Here is a 17,598-nt window from a genome sequence, read left to right as displayed (position 1 = left end):
TAACTGGAGGAAAGCCGCAAATCTTGTAATCTTTCTAGATATCTGGTTTTAGTTTAATCAGGAATGGTGATATTTTATTCACCTTTAAAACCCTTTAGACTGACTAGTAAGAAATTATAACATGTCCTTGTTCTGTTAGCAGCTAGCAATTTGCTTTTCAATAAACTACTGCGTAGTAGTTCTGTTTGTTAAAACATTTAGACTAATTTTTTTTAGTTCTTTGTACTCTCTACACCCCCCATTAGAAATTACTGTGAAATTTACGTATATTATGAAATGTACAGATTGGATGTGTATAGTTTGTTGAGTTCTGACAAATATCTAACTGTGCAACTATACTCCAATCAAGATATAAAACATTTACATTTCCCCAGAAAGTTCTTTAGTTCCTCTTGCAATCAGTCTCTATAGCCCTCAACCCTGTCCTCTTATCCACTCTTCTGATTTCTGTTACATAGATTAGTTTACCTATTCTTGAACTTAATATAATTGGATACAATTAATATATACTCTTTGTGACTGGCTTACTTTACTCAATGTAATGTTTTCGATTTAAAAAAAATTGTAGTGATTTTTAAATTTTTAATTACAGTTGCCATACATTATTATATTAGGTTCAGATGTGCACCCCATTGATCAGACATTACACAACTTACTAAGTGATCATCCCGATAAATCTTGCACCCATCTGACACCATACATAGTTATTTGAATATTATTGACTATATTCCCTATGCTGTACTTTATATCCCCATGACTATTCTTAATTCCTTTACCTTTTTTACTCATCCCTCCCAACTTACCTCCCATCTGGCAACTGTCAAAATATTCTCTGTATCCATGAGTCAGCTTCTGTTCTGCTTGTTCGATTATTTTGTTTTCTTAGATTCAGTTGTTGACAGATATGTATTTGTTATCATTTTATTCATATTTTCTCTTTTTTTTCTTAAAGAACACCCTTCAACATTTCATATAATACTGGTTTGGTGGTGATGAACTCCTTTAGCTTTTCCTTTCCTGGGAAGTTCTTTATCTCTCTTTTGATTCTAAATGCTAGCTTTGCTGGGTACAGTAATTTTGGTTGTAGGTCCTTGCTTTTCATCATTTTGAATATTTTTGCCAATCTCTTCTGGCTTGCAAAGTTTCTGTTTATTTTTTCACTATTATTATAAGATCTCTTTAGTCTTTTTGAGACATGACATGAAGTTTATCACCTTTACTATTTTAAAGCACACAATTCAGATTGTGCATCCACATTGTGCTGCCATCACCACCATCCATCCACAGAACTTATCAATATTGCAATGCTGAAATTTCATTGTTATTTAACTTATAATTTTTTTAAAAGAACTTGTATTATAAGCTCTTGTTTGCAACTCAGTTGGTCCTTGTAATTATTAAGTTTATGAACATTTTTTGGCTAGAGTGGGTAATCATAAAAATGATATGTTTTTAAGAACACAACTATATGTTCTTAAAACATAATACATCTTTATAGTCCATTTGTTTTGTATTGAGCTCACATCTTTTCTATGAGCATAGGTCTCCTGATTGGTTTTATCATAGACTTTCTTAAATCACACCTTTAACTATTATCTTCAATTTCTAGTTTGAATTTCCTTTTAAGTGTGGTGAGATAGTTGAACACAGTCGCAGTGGTTATTGCACTAAATTTTTATAGTATTGCCTGTTGACAGTATGTTTTTTATTGTTGTCCAAGTACAGTTGTCTCCATTTTCACTCCACCATGCTCCCCTGCCCCACCTATCCCTGCCTCCTACCCTCAAACCTACCCCTTTTGTCTTTGTCCATGTGTCCTTATACATGTTCCTTGACAGCCCTTCCCCTATTATCCTCCACTATCCCTCTACACCCTCATCTCTGGTTACTGTCCGTTTGTTCTTTATTTCAGTGTTTCTGGTTTTATTTTGCTTGCTTGTTTGTTTTGTTGATTAGGTTCTACTTATAGGTAATGTCTTATGGCGTTTGTCTTTCACCAACTGGCTTATTTCATTTGGCATAATGCTCTCCAGTTCTATCCATGCTGTCCCAAAGGGTAAGAGCTCCTTGTTTCTTTCTGCTGTGTAAATTGTGTAAATGTACCATAGTTTTTTGATTCACTCATTTACTGATGGGCACTTAGGTCGCTTACAGCACTTGGCTATTGTAAATTGTGCTGCTATGAACATTGGAATGCATCGGTTCTTTTAAATTGGTGTTTCAGGATTTTTAGGGTATAATCACAGCATCTTTACAGTATTTTTAAAGTGATTAACCTTTATTAAATTGTTATGCAGTATTCAACCTATTCATGGAAACAACGACTTCCAGTTCTTATAGATTTGAAATAATATTTAATCAAATTATGTAACTATTTACAGATAAAACAGAGATAAAAGTGCTTAGAACAAGAAAGACTGATTCTCAGTAGTGTACAATTCAATGGATTGAAGTACAGTGTCAAGTTTTAGTAACTTGAAGTACATGTTTTAGTAACTGAAGTATAGTGTCATGTTTTAGTAACCTCAGCACTTTCCTTCAAACTACGAGGATAAAAAGTAACGGGGAACATTGGCTTATCTCATGGTTAACTTATTGGAGACAATGAAAAGAACTTCTACCATAGATAACAACTTGATATAAAAATTTTTAGAAGTTTCATTACCTTACAGTTACAGATTGGCAGTCTGCTTTTTTCCTTTTGTCATAGTGAGTTTATTCATGCCACAGAATAAAATGTATTTTGTTTGAGTTATCTGTTGTACAGCATACAATCTCAAAACTTAGTGGTTTAACCAACTATTTCATTTTGTCTTAATTTTGTAGGCCGGGAATTTGGGTTTTACTTGTCTTATACTGTTGCAGTCAGGTGGTGGCTCAGGGCTAGAGTCATTGGAAGGCCTCTTTATTCACGTATCTAGCAGCAAGGCTATGATTTCTTAAAGAGTGGGAGATTTATTAGGTGTTTTTCTCATCATGTGGTCTCTTCATAGGCTATTTTGAGTTACATTACAGCATGGTGGTCCAAGGATAAATTTCTTCTATGGAAGTTAGCTTCCTCTAGACCAAGTATTCTAAAAGTCAGGAAGTAGAAGTTGTCAGTTTCCTAAGGCTGAGACAGGAGCAGAAAATATTACAATGTCATTTTTGCCCCAAACTACTGGTTAAAGTCATCATAGAGCCCATCCACATTCAGAGAGAGGAGACATAGACTCTACTTCTTTATGGGAGGCATGCCCAAAAATTTGTAGCCATTTTTAATCTGCCGCAAGTTTAAATGATGGTAATGTGAATGATGGGGTGCTACTGAAAATACAGATGAAGCTTCACTTGCCCACAGTTCACTCCTCTGTGAGGCCCGGTACCTAACAGACATGGACCAGTACCAGTCCATGGCCCAGGGATTGGGGACCCCTGATCTACAGATTTATGAATTCCCTATCAAAAATCCCAGTGACTATTTTGGGGAAATAGAAAAAACCCATGTTAAAATTTATATTGGATCTCAAGGGACCCTGAATAGCCAAATTAATCATGAAAGAAGAAGATGGAAGACTCATACTGTCTTATTTCAAAACTTACTACGAAGAAATAATAATCAAAATAGTGTGGAACTAGAGTCTGGAAATAAACTCTTATGTATGTGATGAAATGATTTTTGACAAGGGTTTCATGATCATTTGATGAGGAAAAGACAGTATTTTCAACAAATGGTGCTGGGAAGAGTGAATATCCACATATAATGGTTGAAGTTGGACCCTTACTTAATACAATATATAAAAATTACCTCAAAATGGATCCATGACCCAAATGTAAGACCTAACACTATAAAAGTGCTAGAAGAAAATGTAGGGCATAACTTTGTGACACTGGATTGGACAGTGATATCTTGAATTTCTGCCAAAGGCACAGACAACAAAAGAAAAAATAGACAAATTGGACTTGATGAAAAATTTAAAAAATTGTGCAGCAAAAGGCCATACTATCAACAAAGTAAAATGGCAACCCACAGAATGGGAGAAAATATTTATAATCATATATCTGATAAGGAATTACTATCCAGTATGTACAGAGAGCTCCTAAAACTTAACAACAAAAAGCAACCAGATTTTAAAAATGGTAAAGGACTGAGATAGACATTTGCCTAAAGAAGATATGCAACAAAGAAACAAGCAAAATATAACCAAAGACACTGAAATAGAGAACAGTCTGACGGTGTTCAGAGGGGAGAGGAGAGGGAATTTCAGGGGAAAAGGGAAAGGGTTTACAGGAAGAAGTATAAAGGACACATGGATAAAAACTAGGGGTGGGTAGAAATGGGAGGAAAGAGGGGAGGGCTGGGTGGGTGGGTTGGGATGGGAGTAAAAGATAGAAAATTGTACTGCAACAACAATTAAAAATATATATAAATAAAAATAAAAATAAAATAATTGAAAAAAAAAGAAGATATGCAGATGGCCAATAAGTTGATGAAAAGATGCTCAACCTCATTCATTAGGGCAATATGAACCAAAACTGTAGTGAAGTACTTCCTCATATTCATTAGGTGACTACTATTAAAAGGATATAATATGTTGATGAGGATGTAGAAAATTAGAACCCTGTGCAATGCTGGTGGGAATAAGAAATAGTGCAGTTGTTGTGGAAAACCATATGGCAGTTCCTCAAAATAATTACCATCTAATCCAGCAATTCCACTTCAGGATATATAGGGTCTGTCCAGAAGGTATCCTGCCATGTGATATGAAAAACAGAGACATTCATTGAAAAAGATATAAGATACAAGAAACATTGTACTTAGGACAATGACACCTCAGTTCCCTTCAAAATAGGAACTTGGGTCTTCACACAGTTCTCCCAGTCACCATCAGCTACTCTGTCATATTTTCTTGAATCTTGACAGTCTGAAATCTCTTCCCTTTCAAAGGTGGTTTTAGTTTTGGGAAAAGCCAGAAGTCACAGGGCACCACACCTGGGCTGTGAGGGGTCTGAGTTACCATGGTGATGTGATGTTTTGACAAAAATCTCTGAATGAAATGTGATGCATGAGAAGGCACATTGTCATTATGAAGCTACCAATCATCAGTAGGCCATAGCTGTGGCCTTCTGAATCATCTGAATATTTTCTGCACAGGAATGTTCAAGCTTAAAGCAAAGTTTCATGCAGATTTGTTGCTCTACTGGCTCAGTCATTTTGAATGCAACTGCCACACAGTATACATGCTCACTCAATGGTGTCTACCACCACCGTTGACTAGTACAGTGTAGTCATCTTTGTTCATGCATGTGCATTCCAGTCCACTCACCTGGGCTATCAGGTTACACTGATGTTGTGCAAAAAGTCCTTGTTATACTAACAGTGGTTGAACTTTTTCTGGACAGACCTCGTATATCCAAAAGAATGAAAAGCAGCGTCTCAAAGAGATATTTGTACACCCTTCTGTTCATAGTAGTAGTATTCACAATAGCTAAAACATGGGAACAGCCCATGTGTCCATGAATAGATGAATGGGTGAATAGCAAAATGTTGTGTATACATAAAAATGGAACATAATTTAGCCTTCAAAAGGAAGAAAATTCTGACATCCTGTAACATGGAAAATTTTTGAGGATATGCTATGTTGAAATAAGCCAGCCACATAAATACACATTACTCCAGTTATGTCAGGTACTTAGAGCAGTCAGTATTATAAAGATGGATAGTAGGGTGGTGACGGTCAGGGACTGGGGGAGTGGAGAATGGAGAATTACTGTGTAATGAGTACAGAATTTCAGTTTTGCAAAATGTAAGAGCTCTGGAGATGAATGGTGGTTATTGCACAACAATATGGATCTTCTTAAAAATCACTGAACTGTACACAAAAAAATCATTAAGATGGTAATTTTTATGTTATATTTATTTTACCCTAATAAAAGTAATGACAATATTGTCGACAACTATATGCCAACTTTTTTTTGAAACTTAGAAGAAAGAGACACATTCCTAGAAAAATATTACTTACAAAAATGAGGGGGGTTAAAAGTCTGAATTATTCTGTAATTATAAGAAATTGAATCTTCCCCAAAGAAACCAACAAGCTCACATGATTTGCTAAGAGAGTTTCTACCCAAATTTTAAAAAACAGATAATTTATTCCCACCTGATGCAGTTTTGTAATTAGGAAAAATCACAATGTTTTCCCAGTTCGGAAAGCCTGCATAACCCTTGTATCTAAACCAGATGAAGACATTACAAAAATGAAAATTACAAATGTATTTCACTCATGGATGTAGATGTAGAAATCTCAAACAAGATATTAGCAAATTGAAATCAACATTGTAGAAGACAAACACTAAGTTAGGTTTATTTCAGGTATGCAAGGATGATTTACTATTATGTAATCTATACATGTAACTGATACTAATTAAAAGAGAAAATAATATTATAATTTCAGTAGTTACAAAAAAGCATTTGATAATCACTGTAAATTCATGACAAGAATTCTTAGTAAATTAAGATAAGAGAGAAATTCTTCAGCCTGTTGGTACTATTAAAAAAATCTCCACCAATAACCAGTTATTGGTACATAACTTTTTTAAATGTAGAAATAATAAAAACATCCACTTGAAAAATAGTAATAATATAGGGTTGGTTATTATCACCCTTTCTAGTTATTTCTACATAATAAATTATCTTAAAATAAATGACATAAAACAACTATTTTTTTATGGTGGTGGATTCTAAAGGTCAGGAACCTGGACAGTGCAGAATAGGAAGGTTTGTTACTGCTCCACTCTTTCTAATGACTGAGTGGAGTTACTTGAACAGTGGAGGTAATTTTATTGTTCTGGACTGTAATCATTTGAAAGTATCTTCATTCATATTATGTGGTGATTTGTTTCAAGTTGTTGCCCAGGAACTTAGGCAATCACTTGGAAAACTTACACATGTCTTCTGTGTTTGTTCTGTTCAAGTGGGCTGGTTTGGTCTTTCTCACATTATTGCAGCTAAGTTCCAAGCACTAGCAATACAAGAACACAGGGCAGAAGTGCATTGCATTTTATGACCTAGCTGGGGAAATCATATAATGTTAATTCTGTTGTAGTGTGTTCGTTATGGAAGTCATAATGATCTACATTAGTTCAAGGTGAAAGGAGGAGACTCTATAGTTCATTGGGAGTAATAACAATGATGCATACTTTGAAGAATATGTGGGGTGGGAGATATTTTGATACCATTTTTAGATAATATAATCACCACATTACCTCTTGTACAGTATTGTATTGGAGGTTTGTCTACGGTTATTTAGCATTGTATTGGAGGACATATCCAGTGCTTTAATACAAAGGGATTTATAGGTATAAGAACTGGAAAGGGAGAAATACAACTGTTGTTGTCTTGAGGCAGTATGATCATTTACATATTAAATAAAAAGATTATGAATTATTAGATATGAGTTTAACAAAGATGAATGCATATAAGATTAATGTACTGAAGTGCACTGCATTGTTATACAGTAGAACAGGCAGCTAGAAAATGTCATTAAAAAACATTAAAATAGTATCATAGAATATCAACATCTAGAAATAAATGGAGGAGAAAATATGCAAAATATACTTCTTTAGAGAAAATTATAAGACTTTAGTAAAAGGCAATTGAAAAAAGACTTAAACATGGTGTATTTTAATCATAAGATATATCATGCTTAGGGACAGGAAGGCTCAGTACCATTAAAATTTCTACTGCAATAGCTATATCTATATCCACAAACAGATATACACATTTATAGAACTGTGGTATATGATAAAGATGGTAAATCAAATTAGTGAGGAAAGAAATTAGTATTTAATAAATTAAATTGGAAAAATGATCTATTGGCAATAAAAATTGGATGTCTGCCTCCACCATACAAAAATTAAACTGTAGATGGGTTAAGTTCTTAAATGTTAAAACAAAATTTTTAACTTTTTTTGGTAAAATGACACAGGTGTATGAAGTCTGTCTGGATAAAGTCCAGCCATTGTTAATGTAAGGAGAATGGTTTGTGTAACATCATTGATGTAACCTGGCATCCAAGGTTAGTGGACTGGAATCTGCATGTGTGAACAATGACGACTTCACTGTACTAGTTAGTCAGTGGCAGTGGTAGACACTGATAAATGAGCATGTGTATTGTGTGGCAGTTGCATTCAAAATGCCTGAGCCAGTAGAGTAACAAATCTGTATCATATTTTGCTTTAAGCTTGAGCATTATTCTGTGGAAAGTATTCGGATAATTCAGAAGGCTGTAGCCATGGGCAGCTGGTGATTGGCAACTTCATCATAACAATGTGCCCACTCACACATCACATCATGTGCAGAGTTTTTTGGAAAAACATCACATAACCCTGGTGATTCAGCTCCCCTACAGCCCAGATTTGGGCCTGTGACTTCTGGCTTTTCTCAAAACTAAATCACCTTTGAAAGGAAAGAGATTTCAGACTGTTGATGAGATTCAGGAAAATATGAGAGTAGCTGATGGTAATTGGAAGAATGGTGTGTGGTCACAGGTTCCTATTTTGAAGGGAACTGAGGTGTCATTGTCCTAAGTACAATGTTTCTTGTATCTTGTGTCTTCTTCAATAAATGTCTCCATTTTTCATACTACATGGATGGATACCTTTGGGACCGATCTCATGTATCTTTTAATATTAGGGAGAGGGAAGTACTCTCAAAATATGTTTAAAAACTAATAAATTATTATAAAAGAAATAGGTTGATACAATTAATGTATTTAATTAAGAATTTTTGTTTATAAAAAGCTGCCTAAAGAAAGTTAAAAAAGAGGTTAGAAACTAGAGGATGTTTGTAATACATATAGCTGACAATAATTGATGTCAAGAATTTTTAAAAATATACAAATAAAAAAGAATAGACAACGGAGTACACAAATAATGAAAGTTATAAGTAGGTGTTTCACAAACAAGGGAACCATATGTGACTAGTAATCTATAGGAGAGATTTCAATTTCATTAATGATTGGCAAAATCACATTAAGTACATCATGAGTAGCCTTTTAAAATCAAGGATTGGAAAGGATGAGGATTCACAGTACTTTTATACATTACTTCCGCAAGTACAATTTGTGTGTAACCATTTTGAAAAAATAGTCTTTCATTATCCTGTGAAGCTAAACATAGACAAACCTTACAATCCAGTGATTTTACTTGTAGGCATACACCCAAGAGAAATTCTCTGTATATGCAGAAGTAGATATGTTTGGAGAATGTTCATAGCAGCTCTGTCCTCAATAACGGAATATTATGAACTACCCAAATGTCTATTGACAAAAGAATGACTGAATAAACAGTGGTATATTATAATAGTCAAAAGAATGAAGAGTCACTAAAATGTTAGCAACATAGTTTATGTGAAACTTTAAGTCCTCACAAATTTATGTGTCATGGTATATCCTTCAAAAATAGTAAACTAAAAATAATATGTTTTTTTGGTAGTTGATATAAATTAAGTGAAACTTCATTAATTTGAAAACAAGGGAATGATGAAAAATAAATTCAGGTTTGTGAGTCTAGAGAGATACAGGAAGGGGTTATATATAATTTACCATTAGAGCTTCAGTTTTAGGCTGAGTGGTGGGTTCCTATATGCTAATTTTATTAAAACATAACAAACAAAAAAACTGATGCCTTGAAGCTGGTATGTGATTAGTATGGATGCTGTATAGCTAGAACAAAGGGAGTCAGGGGCACTATAGATGAAGTTAGAGAGGTAATGGGGGTCTCCTATTATATCTAATAGAAGAATAAACAAATTTTTAACAAGGATTTAAAGACATCTAAATTAAAGTATTTGAACATTGAGACACTGATTTATAATTTCATTCTTGTTTACTCCAAAGAGTTTTGTGTTTATTGTGTCAGAATAGCCATGTTCTAGGGAGATAAGATTATTAAAATGTCTATCTAGATATGAGACTTCACTATAAGTATAAATGAATATGATGAGAGCATATAAAATTATGAAAGACACTTCCTTATTTAGAAAGAACATTAAATGTGTGATAATCTGCACTTAATGTCAATACTGATTTTATTGTGTTGTTATCTAATGCTTTTCTCTATTGTTTGTTGTATAGAATGCCTTACTATTATGATATAATTATAGGCTTTTTACAAGACATAATTTTACTTATAATCATTAGCACCAGTATGATCTATTGCTTTGTTTCCATGCTTATTTTGCTTACATGTGAGGCTTCAAAGATTGTGTCCCATAGAGACATGGATTTGTTGTTATTGTTCTGAAAGATTTAAAGCTGAGATAGACATGGTGGTAGTTTTAGAGTTTAAAGTTTTATTGCTTTATAATGGGTTATTTAGTGTGGTGGATGGATTGGAGGCAGGATGGTCAGAAGTAGTTTCCAGTAATTTTCAAGAAATAGTGATGGAAGTCTGAATCACAATAAGGATTGAATAACACCTGGCTGTGGTGTAAAGTGAAGATTAAAAGGTAACATCTAGTGTCTGCTTTCTGGATAGATTAAAGAATGACACTACTGTTGTTTGAACATAACAGATTTGCAGTAGAAAGTATTTATGAAGGTCTTTGTGAAGAAGATAAGGAATTTGATTTTAGTCATAGAATAATATATTGAAAGGATTTTTACAGTGTATTATCTTAGAAGTCATCTAATCAACCTGTTTACTTTATATATGAGGACACTGGTCAAGGGAGATATGGTGGTTTGGCTAGAGTCACATGGTTCAGATACAAATTCTTATATGATTGTAACAAGATAGAGATGAGGATGGTAGCAACAGTTAAATTACAAAGGTCCATACATTCATGTTAGAGTTTTGACTTAATCCATAAGATGAGGAGGATCCATAGCAAGGTTTTAAATAGTATGTAGAAGTACCACTTGGGTAGATGAGTGGAGGGTGGAGTAGAAAGGAGCAAACTGGAAACAGAGAACTATTTTGGAGGCTGATGATATAAAAAACCAAATGAAAGATAATAGTGGCCACAAAGGATGAAGGTAGTGGGCATTCAGTGGAGTAGATAGTATCTAGCAGTATTTAAGACATAGGACTTGGCAATTGAATATGTGGAGTGAGAGAGAGAAGGAGGCAAAGATGACTTTAGGTTTTTGTCTTGACCAAACTGTGTTGTAGGTGGTAGTACCAATGGCTGGGTGAAGGAATCCTGAAGGAAGAAGAAATTTGAGGTTCATGGGAGATACCTTGAGTTCAGTTTTGGTTGTGTTGAATTTGGTTGTATTGAATTTGAGGTGTCTGTTAGATTGCAGTGGAAACTATTCAGTTATCTGTTGGGTATATGGATCTGGAACTCAGGAGATGGATCTAAAGTAGTGACTCTTAGTGTATATTTATTTGACTTGTAAGTGAGCCCAAAGGAGTGGATGAGGTTGTCCAGGGAGTGTACATGAAATGAGATAAAAATGAAGTCCTAGGCTGAAGCACTGAGGGATGCCAAAATTTAAAGAGAAGGTAGAAGAACCTGCAAGAGAGATTGGGAAGAAGCAGTCAGAAAAATAGGAAGAAAGAGGGAAGAAGAACGGTTGTCTTGCAAACCACAGGGCAAGAGTGTTTTGAGAAGGAAAGACAGGTCAAATGTTATTAGTATGTAAATAAGACAAGAAATTGCAATTGTCTTTTTACATTTATTGAAAAGGACATAATTGGATGCAGGCATGAGCTGTAAGAATAGAACATTTATGATGTTGAGTTGTGAAAAGGAGGGGGTTGTGGTTGGAGAAGAATGTATTGTTGAGGATGGTTTTGCTTTTGTTTTTGTTTTGTTTCATTTTTAAATATGTAGGACTTGGATTGCATTTCATTGTTAATAGGAAGGTACCAAATAAGAGGGGGAAGTTGAAGGTTTAAAAGAGAGAACAATTTGGAGAGCCAGTTCTCTGAGAGCACAGATGGAAGAATGAGCCTTAACTAGGTGGAGTGACCCCTCTTTCTTTGTGAACGGAATAAAGAGAAAGAGCTAGGCACAGATGCTAGTAACTGTGGTTTTGGTAGAAAGGAGTTAACCAAGTTTCTGGGACTGTCTTCAATTTTCTCAGTTTACCAAGACGCTTGGTAGTGTGTTTTGATGACTGAAAGCAACAATGTTGGGAAGCCTGGGGAGAGTTGAGAATCTTTGAAATAGTTTCTATAGAATGAGAGAAAGAGGTTTAATTAGAGAAAAAAGAGATGTGGTAGGCAGTACTGTGAATCCAGCTGAAAATGGGAAACATGAATTTTGTGATGAATTCTTTGATAGTTCTCAGCAGAAGACAGGTAATTGGATAGTGTTGGTGGTTCTTGGGGGGAGCTGTTATCAGTTGCCTTGTTACCACTCCAGAATCTGAATCAGTTGAGCAACAGAACTGAGAGTCATAGAAATCAGAAAAGTGGCTCTATTGTTAAAGCTTTAATGTAAATGTGGCTTGGACTGAGGCTGAAAAGAGGTCTCCCAGGAGTTCTCTTCCAAATAAAATTTATCCATCCAGTCACAGGCTTAAAAACAAGTTTCCGTACTAACAAAGTGAACTTTTTCTCTGGTGAGCTTTTCTCATGGGAACTGGACTAGTGGAATAATATATTGTTTTCAGGTACAAAGTTCCCAGTGGGAAGCCCAAAGAATTTGTACTGTGCATACATGCTGACCTCTATGTCTTAATCTCCCCCAATGGAGAACCTGTGGGTGTCTTGCTCTCACTATTATTCTTATGATTTTTCTCCTGGAGGTAAGTAAAGAAGGTAGAGAAAGGGACTGTCGTATTTCTTTAATCTTATTTCCTTCTATCTAGGGAAGGCGTGTATTCTTTTCTAAAATGTGAGAAGAGATGACATAGCAACCTCTTATTAGTCATTGAGGGTCAAGATTTTGTCATATAGGTGGAATACAATTCATACAATGTGAACTTTTAGTTGACAGCATGATAAACATAAAAACATTCATTATTTTATTGGGAATATATGACCAGCCCCAGTGAGGTTGTTAATTATGGAAAATTTGGGCATAACATTGAGATTATGAGAATGAATGCATTCTTTGAAGGAGAGAGTAATGAGGTAAGATCAGAGGCACATACTCTGAGGCAAAAATTTCTATTAAGAAATTGGAGGTGGTGGAAGAATTAACCAAAGGGGTTGGGAAGTAGATAAGGATTTTTGAGTCAAAGAGCAAAGCACTTGAGACAGAGTCAAGTGCTTTGCAATTACTTTTTCTCATTACCTGCTGGGACATGTAAGTTTTCTGAATGAAGACTGGTAAAGACAAAAGCTTAATTGATAGCACAGATGAAAATTACATAAAGAAAAATATTTAATTATTAGAATTATTGGTTGGGATATTTTCCTTTATGATCATTTGTGAGTAGGATGTTTTTAGGGTAGTGAATATGTATCTCAGTTACTGTTTTATTAAATTTATTGGGGTGATGCTGGTTAATAAGATTATATAGGTTTCAGGTGTACATTTCTGTGATATGCAATCTGTATGTTGCAGTGTGTGCCCACCACCCAAAGTCAAATTACCTGTCACTCACCTCCTTTCCCTCTCGTGACCACCATCCTGTTGTCTGTGTCTAGAGTTTTCATTTGTTTGTTTTTTTTTTGTTTGTTCACTTGGTGCTTTTCATTTTATATTCTGCATATGAGTGAGATCATATGGCTCTTAACTTTTTCTGTTTGACTTATTTTCCTTAGCATGATATGAAGATCCATCCATATTGTCACAAATGGCAGTATTTCATCTTTTACCACTGGCAGTAGTATTTATAGTATAGCAGTACTTTAATTCAGCTTCATGCAGGAAGTTTCAAAATTATCATTAGCATCAGTAATAATTGGGTGCTTAAGGGAGTGGAGTGGAGTGCTGTAATCTCTTTTAAGATATAGGTCTTCAGCCCTGACTGGCGTAGCTCAGTGGATTGAGCGTGGGCTGCGAGCCAAAGTGTCTCAGGTTCGATTCCTAGTCAGGGTACATGCCTGGGTTGCAGGCCATAACCCCCAGCAACCGCACATTGATGTTTTTCTCTCTCTCTTTCTCCCTCCCTTCCCTCACTAAAAATAAATAACAAAATCTTAAAAAAAAAGATGTAGGCCTTCAAGGTCAGGTCTTCATATGGGTGGAATGGTGTAGTGTTAGCAACTTAATCTTCTACTTCTGAAGCTCCATTGTGTTTTTCCTGGAAAAATAGCAGGGAAAGGGAAGTCATGGGAAAACTATTAGCTCATTTGCTTCCCATATTGAAAAAGTGTTGATTAAAAAATATTTGAGCCCCTTGTAGGTGCTAGGCACATATCAGTTTAAGGTTCCAGGGAGTATAAAAAAAAAGATGAAGAAATAGTCCCTACTCTACCTCAGAAGAAATAGAAATTTAGGTAAACAGTTGCCTTGAACACATAAGGAAATTCTGGTTTATATGATCAGACTCTTCCAATTAGTTAAGTCTTAATGGTTGTTCATTTTTTTACTTTTACTAAGGGTATGTGTGTGTCTGTCTCTGTGTGTTTCCTTTGTTTTGTTTTCTTTCCTCTCACCAATTTATGTTTGCTCAGGACAGTCAGAAAAAAATCACTTTTCTACAAGGTCTGTCTAGAAGGTTTCCAGCCATGTAATATGAAAAATAGAGACATTTATTGAGGAGGGTAGAAGAAACAAGAAACATTGTATATCAGACAATGATGCTTTAGTCCCCTTCAAAGTAGGCACCTTGGGACCTCACAGTTTTCCCAATCACAATCAGCTACCCCATTGTATTTTCCTGAATCTCATTGACAAGTCTGAAATCTCTTTCCTTTCAAAGGTGATTTTAGTTTTGGGAAAAGCCAGAAGTCACAGGGCACCATATCTGGGCTGTAAGGGGGCTGCGTCACCTGGGTAATTTGCTGTTTTATCCAGAAACTCTGTACAAGATAGGATGCATGAGCGGGCACGTTGTTGTGATGAAGCTGCCAATCACCAGTTGCCCATAGCTGAGGCCTTCTGAGTCATTTGAATATTTTCCTCAGAGGAGTGTTCAAGCTTAATGCAAAATTTGATGCAAATTTGTTGTTCTACTTGGTCAGTCATTTTGAATGTGATTGCCACACAGTACACATGCTCACACAGTGGCATCTACCACCCCCCCACTGACTAGTACAGTGAAGTCATCATTGTTCACCCATGCACATTCCAGTCCACTCCTTGGCTGCCATGTTACATCAATGTCATGCAAACTGTTCTCATTATATTAACAGTGGCTGAACTTTTTCTGAACAGACCTCTTATTGCTTCTAGGAAACATGGCATGAACCACGATCAAATGGATAAATATTGTGATTATCAGGATGCTGGTTCACCAGTTTTCTGGATGGGATAGAAACAAATGCTGAGTGCACAGTGATATTGAGTAAGGCACTTCGGGATGACTGAATTATCTGGATGATCTCTGGAGATTCTGTTTTTTGAAGTCAGTTACCTTAGTGTCTTTTTCTGTTAGATATTTTTGTTTTGTTTTATTTTGAGGAACTTACATTTGTATAAATACTTGTCATATGGGAAAATGTTAGAAAAAATACTAACATAAAGTTTATAGATTTATTTACTAGCTAAATGCTAGTTTAAAGCATTTAGGCCTCTTTCTCGTTAGTTTTTTAAAAACAAAATTTGCCTTGAGTTTTTTTCCAATGCATTTTGATGGAAATAATGGGTAGTTGGCTTATTGTGCTGTAATGTTTTTATACTCTCATAAAAAAAATCAGTTATGTATGGCCCTGGTTGGGTATCTAAGTTGGTTACAGCATTGTCCCAATATACCAAGGTTGTGGGTTCAATTCCTGGTCACGGCACATGCAAGAAGCAACCAATGAATGCATAAATAAGTGGAACAACAAATCTCTCTCTGTGTCTTTTTCTCTCTCTCTCTCTCAAACAGAGACAGTTGATCTTAAAGTCAATAGAAGTAAAGAATTAAAAAAAATAGTTATGTTTTCCCACAGTTTAAAGTTGTAAAGGGTTTGATATGACACAGAGCATCTCCTATGCCCTCTCTTCTTGTCAGCCTCGCTAGTTCTTACTTTCTAGAGGCATGCTGTTTAGAATATATGACTGATTCTTTGAATCACTTATCTTTGAATCTCAAATAACATGTTTATTATGCTACTTGTTGGTGTTTCTGTTTCATACTTGTCAGCTTCCCAGTATGGAAGATCAGGCTTTCACCACCTCCTCTCCCCCAAAACCAATACTCACCTTTCACTTACCTTCCCAAAATGGTTCTGTTGTAATTTTGGTGTAATTCATTATTCATTGTTTACATTATTATGACTGTTTAAATACTGTTTATAGCTGGGATATACAGTATATAATGTTTACTTTTTCTGTCCATTGTATTTTCTGTGTTTTCACTTGGTTAATTTTCTAATCACTAATTCAGCCCTAAATTGTTTAAAATTACTCTCATGATGGTAAAACACATGAGATAGTCTATTAATTTCTTGTGCCTAAACACACCTTTTAGGAGGTTTCTGAAATGTTCCAATGTAGGCTGGTTGCTCTCTATTCTTGACACATTGGTAATTTAGGAACTTACTTCACCATTACTCTGGAAGAATTTCCTTTCGTTTTCACTTTAGTTGGATTTCCTATTTCCTGATCCCATGTCTTCCTCTGTCTTATTCCCTTGGTTTGCTCCATAGCTTTTTAAGAAAGAGTATTTGGGAAATAATTTTTTGAGATTTTGCAGGTATGAATATGACTTTATTTTTTCCTTAACTTAATTATTTCTTGGTTTGGCTGATTCTACGATTCTATGTTGTAAATAATTTTCCTTCACAATTTTAAAAGCATTTCTCCATTGTTTATCTACCCTCCAGTATGCTCATGTGAAGTTTAATGCAACATTATATACTTTACCCTTTGAATAAAACTTATTTTATCTGTCTGGAAACTTGTAGGATCATCCTTTTGTCCTTAGTGTGCCTTAATGTATTTTTGTTTCCTTCTGGTCTTTAAATTTTTTTTGACACTTGAGGAACCATTCCATCTGACAAATCACCCCCTTTGGTTTTAGAAAATTTTCTTGAATTATTTTGTTGATGATTTCTTCCCTTTTGTTTTCTCTGTTTTGTTTTCTAGACCCTGCAGTTTTTCATTTCTGTAGTTACCATTTTTAGTCAAGACCTTAGTGTTGTTGTATACTCCTTCTCCCAGAACCCCAGATTAGGGCTTCTTGTTCTTATTTTATGAGTGGATTATTTTTCAGTTAACTCTCTGCAGGTATTAGTTACAGTTTTTATTTTTGTTTTTAAAATATTTTCTCTCCTGTATAGTCTGTTTCTTCTCTCTTTTTCCTTTTTTTTTTTTTTTTGGCTTGGTCTCTATTTTTTATATTAGATATCTTAGTCTTTGATTGTCCTTGGAGTCTGCTCATATGTGAGAGTGCAGCACTAATAATAAATTAGCAAACATATATATATATATATATAATGCTTAGAATGTGTCAGACACAATTTTAACTTCTCATAAAGACTTCAGGAGTTAGTTACCATTGTTATTCATTATTAATTATGATTATTATATGAGGAACTGAGGCACAAAATGTGTAGTAAGTTGCC

At 34.9% G+C, this 17,598-nt stretch overlaps 1 protein-coding gene across 11 annotated transcripts in view; it reads left to right on the top strand.

The window, feature by feature from the left end:
• CCDC91 (coiled-coil domain containing 91) overlaps positions 1-17,598 on the top strand; it is a 275,641-nt gene that overhangs the window by 38,227 nt on the left and 219,816 nt on the right. Inside the window, exon 1 of one of the 11 annotated variants that reach the window (XM_045829838.1) lies at positions 15,373-15,392. The exons of 9 other annotated variants lie outside the window; for them this stretch is intronic. The gene's annotated coding sequence lies outside the window, so the exon portion shown is untranslated. Of the gene's footprint in view, positions 1-15,372; positions 15,393-17,598 lie in introns of those variants that run through there. One more of the 11 variants, XM_045829845.1, reaches the window with a different exon arrangement.

Source organism: Phyllostomus hastatus, unplaced genomic scaffold (assembly GCF_019186645.2).
Source record: "Phyllostomus hastatus isolate PE091 unplaced genomic scaffold, TTU_PhHast_1.1 phas_scaffold_93, whole genome shotgun sequence".
Lineage (NCBI taxonomy): Eukaryota > Metazoa > Chordata > Mammalia > Chiroptera > Phyllostomidae > Phyllostomus > Phyllostomus hastatus.
Note: the sequence above shows the minus strand (reverse complement) of the source record. Positions and strands in the feature narration are given on the sequence as shown.